Genomic DNA, 21344 nt, shown 5'->3' on the forward strand with positions numbered 1-21344 from the left:
AAAAGTGCAGATCAAGGAGCAGCTAAGATACTGCAGAACCCTCGAGGTCTCAGGCCTCTGGTAGAGGACCCGAGCTGGGAAGGAGGAGGTGGGGATTTTTTATATATACATACAAAAATAAAAAGATTATATATATATTTATTTATGAGAAATAACTAATGATTGAAACAGACTGGATGACTTCGTAAAACCAGGCTAACAAGGACCAGACTAGGTAGTAGAAAACTTTTCGGAAAGAAAAGAACCTGTAGAGCATCTCCCACTGACACACTGGTGCCAGTGTGATCATACACTGGGAGCATTAATAAAAAGAGTTTCCATGCTGGAATTCCTAGATGCATCCTAAAATAGAGCCCCTCATTAAAATCTGGTGGAGCATGACTCATCTGACTGTAAGTCAGCTGCACTCCTGTCTTGTTGGTGCTGATCCAGACGTCTCCCTGCTGGGAGAAAAACCGCGTTGTGATAAATCACTGGCCATGAGACGGAAACCACAGGTGAAAACGAGCTTTCATGCTACAAGAAAACGTCACTTCTACGAGTTTTAGACAAGCACGTCTCAATTCCTGACCTGGGGTCATTATCAGGAGAAACGCCATGAACTCCACACCTGTTCTCACAAAAGACCGGTCATAAAGTTGGAAGTTTTACCAAGAGGAGGTTTTTTTCATCACCCACGAAGTAGGTGAAAGGTTTTAACCACAATGTGATGTTAGATCAATAATCCCTGAAAACTTCAGAGATGTCTGACCTTATTTTATTTTCTTTACATTGAAACAACAAAAAATCCATTATTGGATGCTTGGAGCTAACAGTTATTATAGCTAGACAGTTGGGATGAGCGAGTACACCACTATCTGTATCTGTATCTGTACTCGGAGAGGGCGTGGCCTAACCCGGAAGTGGGTGTAGTTTAACCGGAAGTGGGTGTGGTTTACATAATTACGTTATTCTATGTGTATTGTTTATTTGAAAACTATTTACAGAGCAGCCTCAGAGTTGAGATGAAATGTTTTTGATCACAATAGTAAAGGAACTATTACAGAACAAGTTTTTCAATAATATCAGAACATTAATATTTAAGTGCATGGATTAAGAGAGAGAAGAAAAGATCTTTTCTCTAGCGCCTCTCAAGATAAAAATCACGAGGCGCTTCACAAAAACAAAACATGTAAAATAGAAAAAAATAATTTAGAAAATGATTAAAATATATTTAAAATGTGCAAAAAATAGACAATTGTGGTTAAAAAATGTGACTGGCGCAGCACGAGCCGTTTTCAGCTCTGTCTTGTCAAATGCACCACGTATGTTATGAAATAAGATCGTTAAATATCTTTAAAGTAACTTTAAAAAGAGGCGGACTGACGAAAACAGAGGGAGCACTGAAGAAACGTGAGCAAAAGTGAAGCAAGCTCAGAGCGATCCGTTGGTGTGTGTGTGTGTGTGTGTGTGTGTGTGTGTGTGTGCGTGTGTGTGCGTGTGCGTGGATGGACCAGACGCGGTCTGAGCTCCCGGTGCAGAGTTTTGTGTGTAGGGAGGGGCGGGCGCTCTATGTGACTGGCCAATCACAGAGCGTGAAGACAGTCAGTTACCCGATGAGGATTTTCCTTCAGCACGATTACAGATATTTACCAGTTTTACTCGTTTCATGCTCGTACTCGTCAAAAATGCTTTATCCGTACCGGACACTCGTCTGAAACGAGGATCCGGCTCATCCCTACTAGACAGCATGGTGACACAATCAGGAGAAAATCTGAGGTAAAACACCCACGATGGCAAACAAAATGTGTTGTCATGTCTCACACGGGGGTAAAATCACCGTTTGTTTCTGAGTCGAACTCTGTTCTGCACTGAAATGATATAGCTCCTAAAAACACAAATGTCATGTCTCTGTTTTACCAACATTTGCACATAAAAGCCATTTTCATGGCCCTCATGAAAGACTAGGTTTTGTCCCGCCCTCCAGCTGATTTAGTGTCTAAAAATGTGATCACAAACCAAACGGACGACGTGAGCGCTGCGAGCGGTCTCCAGACAGAGTTCCAGGTCATTTCTCCATCAGCGTTGGGGAACTGTCCACTTTCTTGTGTTCTTGTACAAAATGCAGCAGTTTTAAAGAGACAAATGATTGATTCTCGTGAATAAATGAATGTTTTATTTTACTACGCCACATTGGTGTAAGCTCATGCAGCGACCTCAAGAGAGCCTGAATAAAAGTTTGGGTACAACTTATTTTTTGACTATAAACCTGCAGTGGCCCTTAGTAAGAAAAAAGTCTTTGTGAGTCATTTTCTGTAGAAACAAAGCTCCGGTGCTCCTGTTTAGAAGGTTCATGATGTGCAAGCACCTCTCCTCTGATTGGCTGAACCCTGGGGCACGCAGAAGACAGATGTGCCACGTCACGCCTGCGCCTTTTTAAAAAGAAGCCATTGTAGTTACTGAGAGTGGCTACACGGGGAGCACAACGCCACGTCCCAGAAACGCCGGTCTGCGCTGAGGTTCTGAAGGTAGGCACCAGTTCTATTTCAAACATCGTGGTGCGGATGTTGATGACATTGTGGAGAACTTTACAGCAGACATTACGACGCGGAACGGCTCCACGACACAATCTCAACCGCCAAAACATGGACAAGGCGCTAATAAATGCTACTTGATACAGTATCAATAACGTTAAAGTACTATTGATCTTAAATATTCTAATAAGTAGTGTACTTACCCATTTGTAATTAATTTGAGTCTCACAAAACACAACGGCAAGTCTGATCACGTATAAACAAAAGAGTCCGTTTTCGTTTCCCGCATCATGTGACTATCGCGCGACTTTCCGAGAAGCGTTCAGCGGCGTAGCGAGTCCTGCGTGACCGTTTCACTTCCCACAACTCTTCCAGTGGCTCCATTCACTCTTGGGTAAAAAACCACAACGTTGATATTTTATTTCCTTGTACAACACAAGCCTGGATGAGTCGTGGAGCTGCTGATGCTAATGGCTAACTTCTGCTGGACAAGATGCTGAACATCTTCACGTTCAGCATGCATGTGATACAGAGCGACTGCTCGTAGAACCGGCGTTTTATGGGTTCTCAGGGAGTTAGACCTTAAAGAATCGTTTAATCCTGAACAACAGGGTTGAAAACCCCCTCAGATGGATGACTAAACCCATCTGCATGGTCCCATAATAAAGACTGGTGGTTGTGATGCAGGAAGAACTTTTTGGATGGCGTTGAAAGAATGAAAAGGGTCCTTGAACAGGTTCACCAGAGAAAAGGCTCGTAGGGAGTACACGCTGCGTTAGCTCAGCGGCATTTCGGTTCCTTCCACCACAGCTTTTATTTTCCGTTGGTGATGTTTACTGGTGTGACACATCAGCATCCCACATCAACGACTGCATATGCAGGACAGACAGCAGTGGAAAGGTTCAACATGTTACCTGTCATGTGACTGAAGCAGCAGTCTTTTGGTCTTAGCCTCTCTCAGGCTAGCATTAGCTCGTCAGTAAAGCTTAAATCTGTCACACCAAACAGGAGCTTTCTCCAGCAAGTATAGTTGTGAACTTTACACTGCAACATGCTCCATATCACACTTTTACCGGGACGTTAGGTTTCAACTTTGTAGCTAGTCTTGCCACGACTAGCCGTTAGCTCCTCTATCTGGTTGGAAACAATCCAGTCCTCCTAACCCTAACCCTAACCCACCTACAGGGGGAGATCTTACATGTTTATAACGTTACACACTAGGACACATGTGAGCCTGTCCCTTTAAACTCACAGAGAGGTTTGATGTAAACCAACACCCCCCCCCCCCCCCCCTAAAGCCAACACCACTGTACTAAACTACTGTTTTGCCATTTCAGGTGCTGTTTCTGTCATTTAGTCATTCAACCACTTCAGCAGTTCTAGCAGTATCTGATGGTTTCATATTCTGAAAGTGAGTGTGTGTGTGTGTGTGTGTGTGTGTGTGTGTGTGTGTGTGTGTGTGTGTGTGTGTGTGTGTGTGTGTGTGTGTGTTCAGAGAGCATTATGATTTCTTGCTACTGGCAAAAGAATACTGTTTATACTGATGTGTTTTTGAAAGCTTTGTTGAGTGTCTGTGAACACACACACACATACACACGCACACACACACACACACACACACACACACTAGTCTAGCATTTGTTGTGAGGACCGTCATTGACTTCCATTCATTTTAGTGACTGCATTGTGCCTAACCTTAACCCTAACTCCAACTTTAACAATAGTGCACTAAACTAAATTAACTAAAACTTAATTCACACCATACCTCTAAAATTAACCAGTAGATTCTAATTCCATGCTGTAGTTCTTTTTTAAAACACAGAACAGTTTTGTTTACCTGTTTTCCCGCTACGTTTTGTCTGCGGCTGCAAACTTCCTCAGAGCTGACGCTGATGGTGGCGTCACTTCCTTCTCTGTTTATCCGCGGGGCAGCAGAGGACGTTGTCGCCCTCTGCTGCCCACTTTCCCCTCTCCGATGATGCAGTCCCATGTGCGGTCCAACGAGTAAACTCCATCGTCTCTGTTCATGGTCCCACATCCACGTCTCCTTATCTCTATAGCTTCTTTTATCCATCTTTTGTGTTTCTGTTGTTCGTTGTTTATGATCCCTGTGTTGTCCCAGTCCATTACATGGTTTTCTCTTGTGCAGTGATCTGTTACGGCTGACTTCTTTATTGTGCTTCCTGCTTCTTGTTTAGCTGCTCTTGTGTTGTGTCATAAACACATACAGGAAACCAACACACACAGACCAATATCTATTATGGACATCAGAACACCCCACCATACATAAAATGTCAGTAATCAGAACATTATATCACCGAGCAAACATGGTAACAGAAGAGAGAGACCGTAAACAAGAGGACAAACACATACAACACGCTTTAAAGACCTGCGGATACCCGACATGGGCAATAAACAAATGAGAACAACAAACAACAACAGACAGAAAAAAACAACCAAAGCAAAGAACCAGAAACCCAGAAAGACAAGAACCAAAACCAGTGATAACCCTACCATACATCAAAGGCATAACAGAAAAAGAAGAGCAACAATGAAAAAACACAACATAAACACACCAACAAAACCATACACAACAGTTAGAAACAGACTAGTACACCCAAAATACAAAATATCAGCTGGACTTAAATGTGGAGTCGTTTACCAAATCCCATGCAAACTCTGCAATAAAACATCCGTAGGAGAACCCGGACGCCAACTCAATACACGAACAATAGAACATAGAAAGGAGTGTGAGAAAGAAACAAGTCGAAAACACACAAGAGCAGCACAACAAGAAGCAGAAAGCACAATAAAGAAGTCAGCCGTAACAGATCACTGCACAAGAGAAAACCATATAATGGACTGGGACAACACAAGGATCGTAAACACCGAACAACAAAAATACAAAAGATGGATAAAAGAAGCAATCGAGATAAGGAGACGTGGATGTGGGACCATGAACAGAGACGACGGAGTTTACTCGTTGGACCGCGCATGGGACTGCATCATCGGAGAGGGGAGAGCGGGCAGCAGAGGGCGACAACGTCCTCTGCTGCCCGCGGATAAACAGAGAAGGAAGTGATGCCACCATCAGCGTCAGCTCTGAGGAAGTTTGCAGCCACAAATGAAACGTAGCGGGAAAACAGGTAAACAAAACTGCTCTGTGTTTTAAAAAAGAACTACAGCATGGAATTAGAGATACGACACAGCAAGAACACACCGAAAATTAACTAGTAGAGCTCTGTAATGTAGTCCCACAGTGAGAACCAGCAAAATGTCCTCAGCTTGAGGGTAAAAATCTTTGGTCCTCATTTTGATGTATAGACTGGTACACACACACACACACACACACACACACACACACACACACACACACACACACACACACACACACACACACACACACACGCACACGCGCACACACACACACACACAGTATCTATATTTTATGTCTAGAACCTAGATATGGAAATCTAGTAGCCTATAAGGGATTTCATTCTTTTGCTACTAAAGCTATTCCTGCGCTCTCACTGGCCTGTTATTAAAAACATCCTGTCTTCTCTAAAGGATCACTCTGTGGGGACAAAACAACGACGGGCTGAAGGCATCTAGATTGAGAAGCAGATAAACAACAAAATCCAACATTGTAAAAACCTCATGGCTGGCTTTTATAACGAGATGCACCACAAGACAAGACAAAAATACACAGTTTTACTATTTTGTCTGTAAGATTTGGTCAGAAAACGCTGACTGTAGGAGAAGATGAGAGCTAGAGCTTTCTGAAAAAGAATCTTCCGGTGTGTTTATTTGTTGACCCTTCACCCTTGACTTTGATTACATCGACCCACAATAGAATAACGAAGTCGCCGCAGAAGGAGGATGATCACAGCTCACGCAGGAAGTGAAAACTCCCTGATTGCATTCTCCCTGAATTAGCTTCATGGGAAGGAGAATCCCAGTTCCATCTATTAGTGACCGACCGTTACGCTAACACCAGGGCTGAATTACGGCTCAGATTATTTGCTGAGCTGGAGGAATTAACAGTTTCACCAGAAGCTGGAGGTGGCCAAACCAACACCCAGTGAAAACAAGTGGTGGTCTCTGAGTTTGTTTCACTTTTTTCAGTTTAAAGCTAAATATCCCGGTTCAGTAAGAAGTCCTTCTAGAGGAAGAGGCGCTGAGCTAGTTGTCTCATCTGCTTCCTGAGTTTTTCTAATCTCCAGGGATTTAGTTAAAGCGAGTCGGAGCGCCACAGGAACTCCCTCGTCTGCATGGTGCAGATGAGGTGGAGAAGGAGCTTTAGCTGAAGCCGAGAACATCAGAGAAGGGGAAAGGAACAAGAGTAGCACTTGACAAACTCTGACGAGTAGCAGATGACAGATTACATAACAGCTGTGGTGTAATCTGCTGTTCTTAAGGAGAAAACCAAGAGAGACGTGTATACATGTCACCGAGTCGCTTTCTAACCGGCCCCTAACCCATTTAAACTCTGCACGCTTCAGAATGGAAACCATAGCTCACAGCACACACCGTTGCTCAGTTCAACTTTCAGTGCCTTGCAAACAACATAAATAAACAAACAAACAAACAAATAAATATCTGGCTGACTTCCTGTAACAGAGGGAAGATGGATTGTCGCGTGTGCAGTATAGCACATCCGGGCATGGGTGGCATGGTATGAAGCCTCCGGCACTTCGTTACAGCAAACAGTTGTTGGTGAATCAGCGGGGATCGATGTGAAGGTGCGGGTAGAAAAGGTGATGGGAGGAGGGGACCTGCAGCGGTGCATCCACCTGAGTTTAGGAGCTTCAGACGGGATAACAGGACCTAAAGAAGTTCACCAAAACCAGACTGAAGAATGAGAAACCCACCCTCAGGTGACTGTGGATGAGATGGGTTGACAGTTTCTGACAGAGCCATTCTGGGGAAGATGGCTCAGCTCAAACGAAGAAGGAACGGACCTGACTGCTCCCACCAGTGACCCGGCATCTTTGTAGCCTGCTTTGTGAAGTGGAAGCAAAACGAAGTAAAGGATTGCCCCATAAACCACCCTAAAATGGAGTTGCCCCTTTACTCTAAAATCAGCTGCGAGGAGAGGACGGGACAGGCTGGTTGTCCACCTCTTCCCGTCGGAGCAGCAGCTTCTCTAGGCTGACTCCAGCCGCCCTACAGAGGAAACCCTCTTCAGTCTCTTGCCTCAGGGGCCTCGTGCTCTGGGTTGGGATGCAAACGGTGTGGATGGGGAATGAAGAATTCAGCTTCTTCTTCATAGTGAAATCAAAGCAGCGTCCTTGCTACTGAGGACCAAGCCCTGATCCATTCACCGTCCAGACATCACTCAGCGACACCACGAGACTTTAATCCTGAAAGCATAAGCTAACCCCTCATCCAAAGTCCATGTGTTTTCTGGGTTGGGAACCACAGTCTCGGATTTGAAGGAGCTAGTTCTCACCTTCTATGTGTAACCCTGATCTCGCTTTAGCTCAACGGGAAGCTGATGATCCTTAAAAGTGAACCATGCGTGGTACATCTCTGTAAACGTCTGGAGGATCCGCCCAGCGGTAAAGTCGGAGTGTAGCCGCGTCAGACTGCAGCAGCTTGTAAGGTGAAGTGTTTGCTACCGGCGGCCAGCTCTCTGCCTCTCCTTTCTGTCTTCCACCAGCACCTGCGCATGCGCTCTTACATCAGAGTGCTCTTGGGCCAAACCCTTTCAGTTAGACACGAGAAGCAATCCGATTTTCACAAATTTGTGTCAAGGTCAAAGAGAAGCTCTTGGCAACCAGACGGTTGGTAAGCGTGGTGTCTGGTCATGCTGCTTCTCTGCGTCGGGGTGACTAAACACGCCGTCAGTCACTCACCGACCCTCGTTCACCACGTTCCTCATCCAGAACCCAACGGCTCTGCCAGTGTCTGGCAGCTGTTTGGCTCCAGCATTCTCCCATCGGCTGGTTCTTAACCAATCAGCCCCCCCCCCCCCCCCCCCCACACACACACACACACACAAACCCCAGAAACAAGCCTCAGCTGCAGGCCCCACTATGAGCAAATCATGAGTTAAGAGGGTGCTCTTCATTTACAAGGGTGTCTTGTATAGACCGTGTGTGTGTGGGTGTGTGTGTGTGTGTGTGTGTGTGTGTGTGTGTGTGTGTGTGTTAGAGGGTTTTCTCTGGTGGGAGTCTCTTTTGTTTACCCTCCCAGGCATGTTAGGAAGCCGAGTGCTGCGCGGTAAATTAGGTGAGGGATGTGGGTGAAATGTTGCAGAGCGCCACTCGTTTAATCAGTCTAATTGTTACGACCAGACTCATTTCTCCTGCCTCAGACACCAGCTCCTCTCAGTCATTAGCTTCTTCTTTTCAGTTTCGTGGATTTGCTTTTCCAAGTGACTTTCTCCATTTATCTCTTATTGTCTTGCTGTTTATGCTTTGTGTCCATTCTCACTTTGTCTTCCTCTCACCAGAGCTCTTATGTACCGTAAGACCTCTAATACTGGCCTGTATCACATTAGCCCACCTCACTGTCAGCGGGGGTCTCTAATACTGGCCTGTATCACATTAACCCGTCTCACTGTCAGCGGGGGTCTCTAATAGTGGCCTGTATCACATTAGCCCGTCTCACTGTCAGCGGGGTCTCTAATACTGGCCTGTATCACATTAACCCGTCTCACTGTCAGCGGGGGTCTCTAATAGTGGCCTGTATCACACTAGCCCGTCTCACTGTCAGCGGGGTTCTCTAATAGTGGCCTGTATAACACTAACCCGTCTCACTGTCAGTGGGGTCTCTAATAGTGGCCTGTATCACATTAACCCGTCTCACTGTCAGTGGGGGTCTCTAATAGTGGCCTGTATCACATTAGCCCGTCTCACTGTCAGCGGGGATCTCTAATAGTGGCCTGTATCACATTAACCCGTCTCACTGTCAGCAGGGGTCTCTAATACTGGCCTGTATCACACTAGCCCGTCTCACCGTCAGCGGGGGTCTCTAATAGTGGCCGGCTTTACGGCACAAACCTAACTATAGTTTTGATTATGAACATTAAAGTACCGTTGATCTTGAAATATTTTATTAAATAGTGTACTTACCCACTGTTAACAATGTTAACAATAACATTCTCCTCCAAGGTCCATCACAGAGAAACTCTTTTAAACAAACTCCTTTATTTCCAGAAGAAATAAGATTTTATAATTATAAATAATGAAATGTTCATTAATCTGTGCTCAATGATATATGTTAGCATGTTTACTGGACGAGGTCACTCACACAAGGACAGAGTAAGTTAACGCATGACACATAAGTTAACATTTTGCCCAGATTCGGAGTGTCCATCACAGAGGGTGTGTCTCTGAGATGCTTGGTAATATCCTCAAACGTGCCAACCTGTGGTTGGATAGTCAATCATAATATCTATCCATTAAAACTAGCCAGCTCTGGTTTTCCCTCAGTTCGAACAGTTCAACAGTTTGAGGGTTCTAGAGAAAAGCTTCAGACCGGCCATCTGAGCGAAAGCCTCTTTCACCAGAAGGATTTTGACACGTTGTCAAAGCCTTGAACCTTTTTCGCACCTGCGAAGCTGAAACAACGAGATAGTTGTAGCGTTATGAATGTCCTGTTTTTGACCTAAAGGTCATGATCTGCTGCATCTGCTCGAGCAGAGACATAAAGTCTCTGACAGGCGAATCTACATGAGATAGTGGCCAAGGTCTTTCATGCACTCTGCTCATCTGAACTGCTTCACCTTTGTTACAAAGACGAAAATGAAGAACTATTCTGATAAACACATAATCAACAACTTTGTTATTACCAATTATAATGTGAGCCCAATGATCAATCAATCTGTGGAATGACAATGTTATTACTTGATATTATAATCCTGTGATCAGTAGTATTTTACAGGTAATTATAATCCTGGACATTAGCGCTAGACACTGAAGACACGTAATGCTAAAGTCACACGACACATTTCCTTTTGTCTGATCCAATCAGAACCTTCGTTTCTGACAAGGGGTGTGGTTATCTGTGGTGTTTGTATAAACCCTCTTTTTCATGTCAAATTCTGATTCGCCAGTAAACCAAAATATGACAATTATAAAAACTCTCCCACGCCAACTTTTCTTTAGTTCAAGCGTTCTAGAGAAGTCTCGGACCAGCCATCCGGACTTCCTCTTCAGCCATAAAGAACCTCGACAAGCTGGATAAAATTTGTTGCACGTTACACCTGACCGCAACGGCTCCTCCAGAATAAAAGCTGAACCTCACGACCCCTTCAGGGTCTCGGAGACGCCAGTGACAACCTGTCGTGACCTGGAAGCATTCCAAGACTAGTTTGGTCGGCACCGCTGCTTTTCTACCGGCTTCGGTACCAAGGAGGGTCCAAGACGACCTCGACATTCTGGATCTGACGGAGGCTTCCTCTGGGGTACGTAGACCGACAGATGGCATCTCATGTGTGTTATAAATCTCTTACTAAAGCTTAGAGCGAAACATTCACTCCCACTCAGAACTGCTTCTCCGGATCCGCTGGTTGTGATAATAACATTCCACACACACACACACACACCATCCTCTCACGTCTCACTCCACCTTAGTCCATCAGTACACAGAGTGTTTAAGTTAGTCTTGTTTAAATTGTATAGAAATAAATGTATTAACTATTATAAACCTGACTCTCTCTCTTTCCTCGGAGTTAATACGAAGTGTCGCTTAATCCCTGCAATAAAAAGTTCTGATCTTCGGGTTAAAATATTCAAAGACCCATCAGATTGATGTTTCATATTTCTATGGAATCTCACATGTTATGGTTCATGAGTAAGATGTAAACTAGCCATCCTTTACATAGTTCCCTGCAGGACAAAGCTGACTCAAAACTGATTTTCATCTAACGTTGTGACCCGGAGACATCTGAGGACTGATTTGGGCGTATCGAGGTTTCTCTACGAGCCAGGTGCATTGGGGTCGTCGGCTCCTGGACATCTCGGATCCAAATGGGTGAGGTAGAGCACAGCGAGATGGCGTCTGCATGTGGCTCTGACAATAAGAACTTGATAGCTTACTTGGAAACCAAATTCTCTCCATCCAGAACTCAGCTTCCTCATGATTCTGACTCTGAATACATTATATTCACACATAGCTTCCAGACACCCATCGTTTAGTTCGCATCCACTCACAGTAAATAATAGTTTAAACAGTTTGTCAAGTCTTAAGTGTTTGTAAAATAAATTCTTATTTTGTTTGGAAACCTGACTCTTGAAACGAAGTGCGTACGATCCCTTAGTCGACAAAAGAATCTCAGAAACTTCTGACTAAAACAAATAAAGACCAGGCAAGGTTTATATAGAGTATCACAGCTATTGGTCACAACTAATAATACTACTAATAATAATAAATAGCTCTTAAGCAGTTTGCCCTCTTTTATCATTACAGGTGTCTCTTGCCTTTTGTTGTGAATTAATAACCTAATGATCACCAAGTGTTTACAACGCACTACCGGCATGGTTGCTACGTTTGCTACCATACTGGGATTTAGCCCGAAACAACAGTATTTGTGTAAATGTTCTATACGCACACGTACGTACGACGTTAGCTTTACATTTTCAATAAACAAACCCGGTGTTTTATAGTTCAAATAGACACAAAATCTTGTTTTATTCATTCTACTGGTAGTTTATTTTGCTCAAATTTAAACTGAGGCCTTCCTCTAATTCTGGCCTCCTTCCAATAAAGGCCTGAACCAAGAGAGTCAAGAGTCATTTATTGTCATATTCTCCACATGTGCAGGACATACAGAGAAATGAAATTGAGTTTCAGCACACACAATTCAAAGATCAGACATACGTGGGTAAGACACATAACAAGAATTGGTGACTGCGGTCATTCGCAACATGAGTCGCGCTACCTTAATAGTTAGATGAAAAGGGTGTTACATGAGGAAAGTTCAGGGAGGGGAAAAAAAAGGCATTAACAGGGTTACACCAGCAGGGTGTAGCACTCCAATGCAAAAAAACACCCGACATGGAAGCACAGACAGCACGTGTACAACATCAGAGTCCAATGGGGAGGTGGGGGTGGGCGGGATCCTGAAGCCTCCAATGGGAGCTGCCACTGCGGCGCATCGACCAGCTGCAGAACAACAGGTGGGAGGGAGAGATAAGGAACAGAGAGCACATTGAGGTCCCTGCAGATATAGCCTGAAGGGAGAGGGTGAAGGTCGGGACACAGCATCTGTCGGCATTCCTCCTTTTGTGGGGGTGTGTTGAGGCAGCCTTGAGAGGCTGCTATGGCGTCAGATAAGGATAAACATAACTTTGTTTAGGGTAGACAGAGATAATCTTCCCCTCCGTCTTGTAGTCTCTAAGTGGTCATTCATGTCCACCAGTGAAGCCAATTTTACATTCCACATCCCCGCATCGTCCGGCGAGCCTCTCCGAGATCAAATCCATCTTGCGCACTAACACAGGCAACGTCGCAAGGACATTGTCCAGCTTACGGTTCACCTCGAGTAACGTCCCAGTCTGTGAGGTCACCGCACGAGCGGCACATTCCGTGGGTACGGGTCGCACTCCAATCGCTCCCGTCTTCCCAAATTTCCAGAAAACCAGATATCCTCCCACTCCAATCAGAAGAAATCCAGTGATCATCAGGCCGAATATCCACAAATCTTCCACGTCCTCGATGGACAGCTGAGAGAGGCACACGATTCGCCAGACCTCCCAAGAATCGAGTGCATATCCCGATGCGAATGTCCCCTCGGGACAGGTGGGAGCCCCCTTCTCCGTTCTCATCGTAGAGAAAATTTTGTCAATCACGTTGAATGACCAATTAATTAAGTCCATATTTCCAAAAAGAGAGTAGTGGTTTCAGGAGAAATGCAGAGAAGTGCTCTGTAGGCAGACAGGACAAGAGCCTTGGGGAAGCCGATAAGGGAGCTGAGAAAAAAGCGTCTGTACTCTCTGAAGGCTGAAGAAAGAGGATGTGCTCGAGTGAATAAAGGCCCAGGCCTATTTTAGAGGATTTACGGTACTTCATCGCTGTCCCATGTCTTTTGTTGTTGTGTTGCTTTTAAATTTCTGTTGTCTTCCTGTATAATTGTCCTCTTTTACAAAGTGCACGGGCTCTTACGTCCGATTCCGTCATTTCTAAGAAGACACACATGAATATTCCATATGTGGAGGGGGTTTAACAATATTGCAAACGAATGCACGACTACAACGTGCTCAACAGTTTTTCGCACGCTGGTGGCGAAAAGCTTGCAGTCACACCTGCGCTGGGGCCTCCGACGGAGGCGGGACTGCCGTACGCGGGTGCCACTTGTCCCTCGCACCACCACCAATGGGCAAAGGTGGGAGAAGTGTCTTGCCCAAGGGCGCAATGGCTGACATAGGGGGAATCCAGGTTGGAACACAGCCCACCGACTGCAGAGAGAACTTCTAATACCTGAGCCACTGTCGGCCCTCGCCAGGAGCTGAGCTGAGGGGAAGCTGCAGGTAAATTACACCGACCACAATTACAACAAGATAATGTACCGGGGAAACAATGTTTCCTCTTCCCGTTCCTCCTCCACTCCCATCTTTGCCCCTCTAATTCACTTATTGCATCCTAAGTCCTGTGTTTTTCCCTCTCACTCGTTCTTTTTCTGTCCTCTCATGCCTTCACTCTGAGAGTTTTCCTGTCGCTTTCCAGAGAAACCTGCCTCATTACCTCCATGGGATCCGTTAAAGGGGATGGAGATGTGTGATCAGGCTAATGATAATTAAATAGACTCATCATCAAACAGTCATCATGGCAGATTGGCCTCCCAGCCCTCAGTCAAAGTGGCAGCTGTCAGCCTGACGCCGAGTGTCTGTCACGGGGTTTAACAGGACCGAGGGGTAGCTCCCACCGTACCACGGCTTTCTGAGGGGAATTTATTCAACTCACAGCTCAGCTGACTTAACAAAATCATGTACCAATAGCTTTTAATTTGATCAAATCAACCAGGATTTTGCATTTACAGATGTTGCCAATTTAAAAAAGGAACTTTTTTCATGATAAAAAAATCACGCGTCCATGATCTGGACGGCTTTTTCTCAACAGGGTAGGTGCCCGTCTTCATCAGGCGAGAGGCGGGGGACGTCCTGGACAGATCTCCAGTCCATCACAGGGACAGACTACCAACTTCTCAGATTACCCAGAGAAAAGCCACCCATGCACGGTATGGAAGAACACAACTCCACACAGAAAAGCTGCGGTAGGTGGGTTTCAAACTCACCACCTTGTTGCTGTTAGACAACTGTACTACCAGCTGCTCCACCGCGCAGCCTCACAAAAACCACACATTTCTAAAGTCTGAGTCGTTGAGGCTTGACATTAGGATGAAACCAGCCACTAGGGGGCGCTCCATAGATGTGTCAGATTCCTGTCACTTCCTGGTTTTTAAAATAGTTCATAAATGAAGTTTGGAGTTTTTGCTCAGTTCACTCGATGACACTGAAATAAAATAAAAAATACTGTAAAATCTACTTTTATAACGTGTTTTCTTATTCTGTTATTCAATAACAACCTGCTGGATGTTTCATTTTATTCGTCACTGTTTAGGCAAAATAATGCAACGTTGTTTTTCTTGTTGATATATAAATAGAGGGAGGAACGTGACCTGCAGTTGTCCCCCTAGTGGTGAGGCGCAGTACTTGTTTGAAATCCTTCTCTCCTCTTAGGAAACAAACATTTTCCTTCACAAAATCAAAAATACAACAGAAGAAATCTTTATTAAGGTGTTTTCCTTTGTCGATCAGGAAGCCTAGTTCTTATGTCATCTTCTACAACAACATTCATGTTTGTTATGATGTGATGCCTAAACACTGCACGGCGGTGACTGGATGAGTGGGCGGGGCTTGTTTCATTAAACCAACATTTTTTACAGAAACTTTTACAGCAAAAGAAAAAACGTATGTTTGTTGTAACGCTCATTAGACTAATTAAATGAGCTTTTACGAAGAAATGAAAATAAACTACGTCCACGTTATTTTTTTCCTTAAAGCAGTTTTACAGAATGTGTCACGCTGGTGTTATACTTCACCGTGACCACTGCTGTGTGTCCACAAAAGGTTGTTTTTGCCAGAAACGTCTCCTAATAAAAGCAACTCATTAAATGCAGCTCGTTTAGTAACGAGGTGTGAGAAGGCGCTGCGAGTCGACACTGAGCCCTTATTAAGCCAAGCGTGAAACGTCGCTGCATGTTGATGACAGTTAGAGCCCGATAACTCGCCCCGCCGTCCTCGCCTACTTCTTTACCAACAGGAGCCACTGATCAGAACCGCCTCAGCTCCGTCTGTTCTTCTCCCACAGGGTTCTGTGCTGGGGCCTCTGCTCTTCCTCCTCTATCTGCTTCCTCTTCAGCACATCCTGAGCTCCTTCAAAGGAATCTCCTACCATCTTTATGCAGATGACATCCAACTGTACATCTCCTTTAAGCCCCATGAGATGTCTAAGCTGCAGCTGTTACACACCTGCTTAGACTCTATCAAAGCCTGGATGGTGGGAGCTTTCTTCAGCTGAATGAAGATAAGACTGAGATCCTCATCTGTGCCCCAGACAAGCTGGTTCCCAAAGTCAGAGACTCTCTTGGTCAGCTTGCTTCTCACACCAAACCTTCTGTCAGGAATCTTGGCGTGACCTTTGACCCAGCTCTCACCCTGGACTCTCATGTCAGTTCTCTTGTTGGCTCTTCCTTCTTCCATCTCAGGAACGTTGCTAAGCTGACTCCCATTCTGTGCCGCTCTGAACTTGAGACAGTTCTCCACACCTTCATCTCCTCACGCTTAGACTACTGTAACTCTCTTTTCACGTGTCTGAGCAGAACCTCCCTGAACCGTCTACAGGTGGTTCAGAACGCCTGTGCTCGGCTTCTGACCAAGTCCTCCAAACACACCCACATCACCCCGCTTCTCCTCCAGCTTCACTGGCTGCCAGTCAACTTCAGGGTTCATTTCAAGATCCTGGTTCTGGTCTATAGGGCCTTACATGGACAAGCACCATCTTCTTAGTCCCTACACCCCCAGCAGGTCCCTGAGGTCCAGTGATCAAAGCCTACTGGTTGTGCAGCACCAGGCTAAAGGTCAAAGGTGACAGATCATCTGCTGCTGTGGCCCCCAGACTCTGGACCTCTCTCCCCCTGAGCCTGAGATCAGTGGACTCAGTGGTCTCCTTTAAAAAGCAGCTGAAGACTCACTTGTTCAAGCTGGCTTTTGTATGACCTTCTTCACCTCTCTCTCTTTATTCTGCTCTCCCCACCTATTCCACCTTCCTCAGGATCCACTGGTTTCCCTCTTTCCTGTTCACTCTCTCTCTTTCTTAACATTTTTTAATCACAATTGTCTCTTTTAGCTCATTTTAAATATATTTTTAAACATTTTCTAAAAGCTTCTTTAAATATTTTTACATTTTTTGTTTTTGTGAAGCGCCTCGTGATTTTTATCATGAGAGGCGCTATAGAAATGATGCTTTCTTCTTCTTCTTCTTCTTTATTCAGGTGGTTCCGTGTCTTGTAGAATATCAAACCAATCACATCAAATACATTTGTGCGATCGAGTCGGCTTAATCAGCCAGCTGAAGAAGGGAGTTTGTTGCTGCTGAGGAAGTGAAATTAGCCGGTGCTTTTATTTTGATTAGATTGCAGGCGAGCCGTGGCTCCGTGTTGGTTAATTTGTCAAATTAAAAAATCGCTGTGCTCAAAGGGAGACGCATGGTCTAAACGAGGATTAAGAGAAAGCCCGTCTCTGTGGCATGACCAATGAGAATGGGCGCTCAGATTGAGTCTGCAGCCCCGGTATTCGTCTTCTTTACAAAGATCCTCCCAGAGCGGTCCAGCTTTCATGGAGATGTTGTTGAACTGATTGTTCTCGCGGGAAAATTTTAGCACGAATGACAATTTTTACACTCAACAAAGGAATGAGGGAGAAAGCCCTGGAGCTCCATTATGAAGGTGGACCAAGGCAGTCGAGGGTTAAACAGGTCAGAGTATTTCGACATGTTCTACTTCCTTTATTTTAACTGTTGCAGATTATGTTGGATATTTTGTGACGAATAAACAAAAAAGGATGTAATTAGAGTGTGATGATGTCATCCGCTCTATTGTTGTGTGACACGTTTGTATCGCGTCAGACCCGTGCCACAACCCGTGCACGCGCATTGGGTCCACAGCGCGCGTGTGAACGGGACTCGCGAGCGAAAATATACATGGCGAGAGGTCATTTGTGCACTGAGAGGGAGCAAACTGTGTCTGTGAGCGCACAAGGATGTGCACAAGTGACAAACCTGCGTGCGCGCGTTGCCAACGAGCACACGGCAGAGGAAAACGTGCGCGCGCGGCAGCCTCTCTGCGCGCTCGGCAGCCTCTGCGCGCTCGGTTTCTAATTCCGCTCGCTCGGCTGTGAGGAGTTTTGGCACTCTGGAGGCGTGGCCTGTGGCAGATCTTCCCTGTCCTCTGATTGGTTAGTTTACCCCGCACTTTACTCTCTACCTATCTATATAAAAAAATCTGATATTCAGCAGTTGCTGTCATAGCTCAGCTGGGAGAGCGGGTGACTCTCACTCTGGAGGATCCAGGTTCGAGTCCGGCCAAGTAACATAGAGTTGATGTCATATTATTCTTTCCTAATTCCTGTGATATTATTTTACAGTTGTGACCGTTCAACTGTCATTAAACGTCCGAATGTTTGCTGGGCAGTGTTTTAAAAAGTGCACATAAGCTAGATGGTTTAAACCAGGTAAAAATAGACTTGTGGGTGTAGGTATGATCAAGTTTAAAAAGTTCTTGCCTCATTAATGTATTGTTTATTTTTTTCAGCATTTAATTGACAAATTATCCTTTCAAATAATTAATTGATGAGTTACATAATTGTCCATTTAGAATTGTTGAATGGACTGAGTCAAGTTTGGTGCACTTTATATATTTCAAAACATGTTTTTTTTATTATGCATATAAATAATTTTAATGTTAATTTATTGAAATATTTCTATTTTTTCATTACCTCACCCTTGTTTTGACAAAAACAAGACCTTGCTGGATAATATCAGCTAACTAACTTGCTTTAGTAAATCCTTACTTTGGTTAAATAAATCAGTTGTTGAACCCCCCACTCCTGTTTGGTCTCCTTTCTTATTACAGCCCACCACTTCCAGTCTGGGTTGTAACAATCTGCAGACAGATTTCTGAGTATCTCCTCCTTTGGTATACAGATCCTCACTGAGCCAAGTACTGTGAACAAATAGTTTCTCCGTGATATTATCCAGCAAGGTCTTGTTTTTGTTAAAACAAGGGTGAGGTAATGAAAAAATAGAAATATTTCAATAAATTAACATTAAAATTATTTATATGCATAATTAAAAAAAACATATTTTGAAATATATAAAGTGCACCAAACTTGACTCAGTCCATTCAACAATTCTAAATGGACAATTATGTAACTCATCAATTAATTATTTGAAAGGATAATTTGTCAATTAAATGCTGAAAAAAATAAACAATACATTAATGAGGCAAGAACTTTTTAAACTTGATCATACCTACACCCACAAGTCTATTTTTACCTGGTTTAAACCATCTAGCTTATGTGCACTTTTTAAAACACTGCCCAGCAAACATTCGGATGTTTAATGACAGTTGAACGGTCACAACTGTAAAATAATATCACAGGAATTAGGAAAGAATATCATGACATCAACTCTATGTTCCTTGGCCGGACTCGAACCTGGATCCTCGAGAGTGAGAGTCACCTGCTCTCCCAGCTTAGCTATGACAGCAACTGCTGAATCTCAGATTTTTTTATATAGATAGCTAGAGAGTAAAGTGCGGGGTAAACTAACCAATCAGAGGATAGGGAAGATCTGCCACAGGCCACGCCTCCAGAGTGCCAAAACTCCTCACAGCCGAGCGAGCGGAATTAGAAACCGAGCGCGCAGAGGCTGTCGAGCGTGCAGAGAGGCTGCCGCGCGCGCACGTTTTCCTCTGCCGTGTGCTCGTTGGCAACGCGCGCACGCAGGTTTGTCACTTGTGCACATCCTTGTGCGCTCACAGACACAGTTTGCTCCCTCTCAGTGCACAAATGACCTCTCGCCATGTATATTTTCGCTCGCGAGTCCCGTTCACGCGCGCGCTGTGGACCCAATGCGCGTGCACGTGTTGTGGCACGCTTTAAACGCCATACGTTTGACTTCCTTTGATGTTTACACATCAACACTTTTATTACTTCACATCTGGATTACGCACATTCTGTCCTGATTGGGATTACGGCTTCAGCCCTAGGCAAACTGCAAAAGGTTCAAAATGCCGCGGCCAGATTTTTAACCAACACCCACAGACGCATGCACATCACACCTATCCTCGCAGATTTTAATGGTAAATGGTCTGTATTTGATATAGCACCTTCTAGAGTCCTGGAACCCCCCAAGGCGCTTTACAACACAATCAGTCATTCACCCATTCACACACTGGTGGGGATGAGCTACGATGTAGCCACAGCTGCCCTGGGGCGCACTGACAGAGGCGAGGCTGCTGAGCACTGGCGCCACCGGTCCCTCCGACCACCACCAGCAGGCAACGTGGGTTAAGTGTCTTGCCCAAGGACACAACGACAGCGACAGACTGAGCGAGGCTCGAACCTGCAACCTTCCGATTACGGAGCGAGCTCTTAACTCCTGTGCCACCGTCGCCCTCCTCGCAGATCTACACTGGCTCCCAGTCAAATTTAGGATTCACTTCAAGGTCCTGTTATGTGTTTACAAGGCTTCGTACCGCCCACCCCCATCCTGTCTGACGGACCTGCTGACCCGTATGTTCCCACCCGGGCCCTTCGGTCAGCAGATCATCCGCTGCTTGTTGTTCCGAAGGTTCGGTACGACTCACGGGGGAGCGTGCCTTCTCTCATGCAGCCCCAAACTCTGGAGCTCTGCCCCTCGTGTGCGTCTGGCTCCCTCTGTTAGCAGGTTCAAGTCGGCCCTGAAAACACGTCTTTAGCATCGCCTTCCCTCCGTGACACTTTTCATGAAAATCTAGCACCGGATTAGAGTTTTAATTCTGTTTTAATGATTCAGTTGCACACTTTTGGCACCTCTGGTAGCTTATTTCGTTTTATTTGTGCCATTTCAAATGTTTTTATTATTCGTCACATTATTTTATTTTTATAGTGCTGTTAACTGTTCTCCTATTTTATTGTTTTTAGTAGGAATTTTATCTCCGACTGTTTATGCTTTGTTCTGATGTATTTTGCCTGTTCTTGTTGTGTCTCTTGTTCAAGCGTTTGGCTTTTTTATGTACAGCACTTTGGTTAGCTGCCATGCTACTTTGTAATGGTGCTTTATAAATAAATATGGTAACACACGAGTGTTTGTGTTTTCTGAACCAGTCATTTTATCTCTAAGCTGAGAGGGTTTCTCTCTGTGCACAAAGCCAGAGCTCCATCTTAACTCAGGCAGATTGTTCTGGAAGCATCTTCTGTCCTCTTGCTGCTAGAGACAAGCATCACACCGCGTCCTCAACTCGGTGGGAATAAAACTTTAATAACAAATATTTTTTCTCACCTGCTTTTATTTGATCGTCTTCTGTAGCTGTGTAAGTTTTCCGTAACCCTTCTCACCCTGAGCTTATTCCGCCTTATCCCCTTCATTACATTTCTCTCTACCATCATCCATCCTTCCTCATCATGCGGCTCTTTTTCATTGTGATGTAGACCGCAGATTAATAGACACCCATGTTTTAATCAAGTCAGCTGTGACCTCGTGTCACCCCAGCCTTCGCTGCTGGAGCGGTCGGCTTATTGGAGGAGCGACGGGGGGACATGAGCCGAGGTTTGTGGCTGTTGT

The 21344-nt window shown here is 44.9% G+C and overlaps 1 protein-coding gene across 9 annotated transcripts in view; it reads right to left on the minus strand.

The window, feature by feature from the left end:
• sorcs2 (sortilin-related VPS10 domain containing receptor 2) overlaps positions 1 to 21344 on the minus strand; it is a 502015-nt gene that overhangs the window by 146433 nt on the left and 334238 nt on the right. The gene's annotated exons all lie outside the window — the stretch shown is intronic.

The sequence above is a fragment of the Nothobranchius furzeri genome, chromosome 14, assembly GCF_043380555.1.
Source record: "Nothobranchius furzeri strain GRZ-AD chromosome 14, NfurGRZ-RIMD1, whole genome shotgun sequence".
Classification (NCBI taxonomy): domain Eukaryota; kingdom Metazoa; phylum Chordata; class Actinopteri; order Cyprinodontiformes; family Nothobranchiidae; genus Nothobranchius; species Nothobranchius furzeri.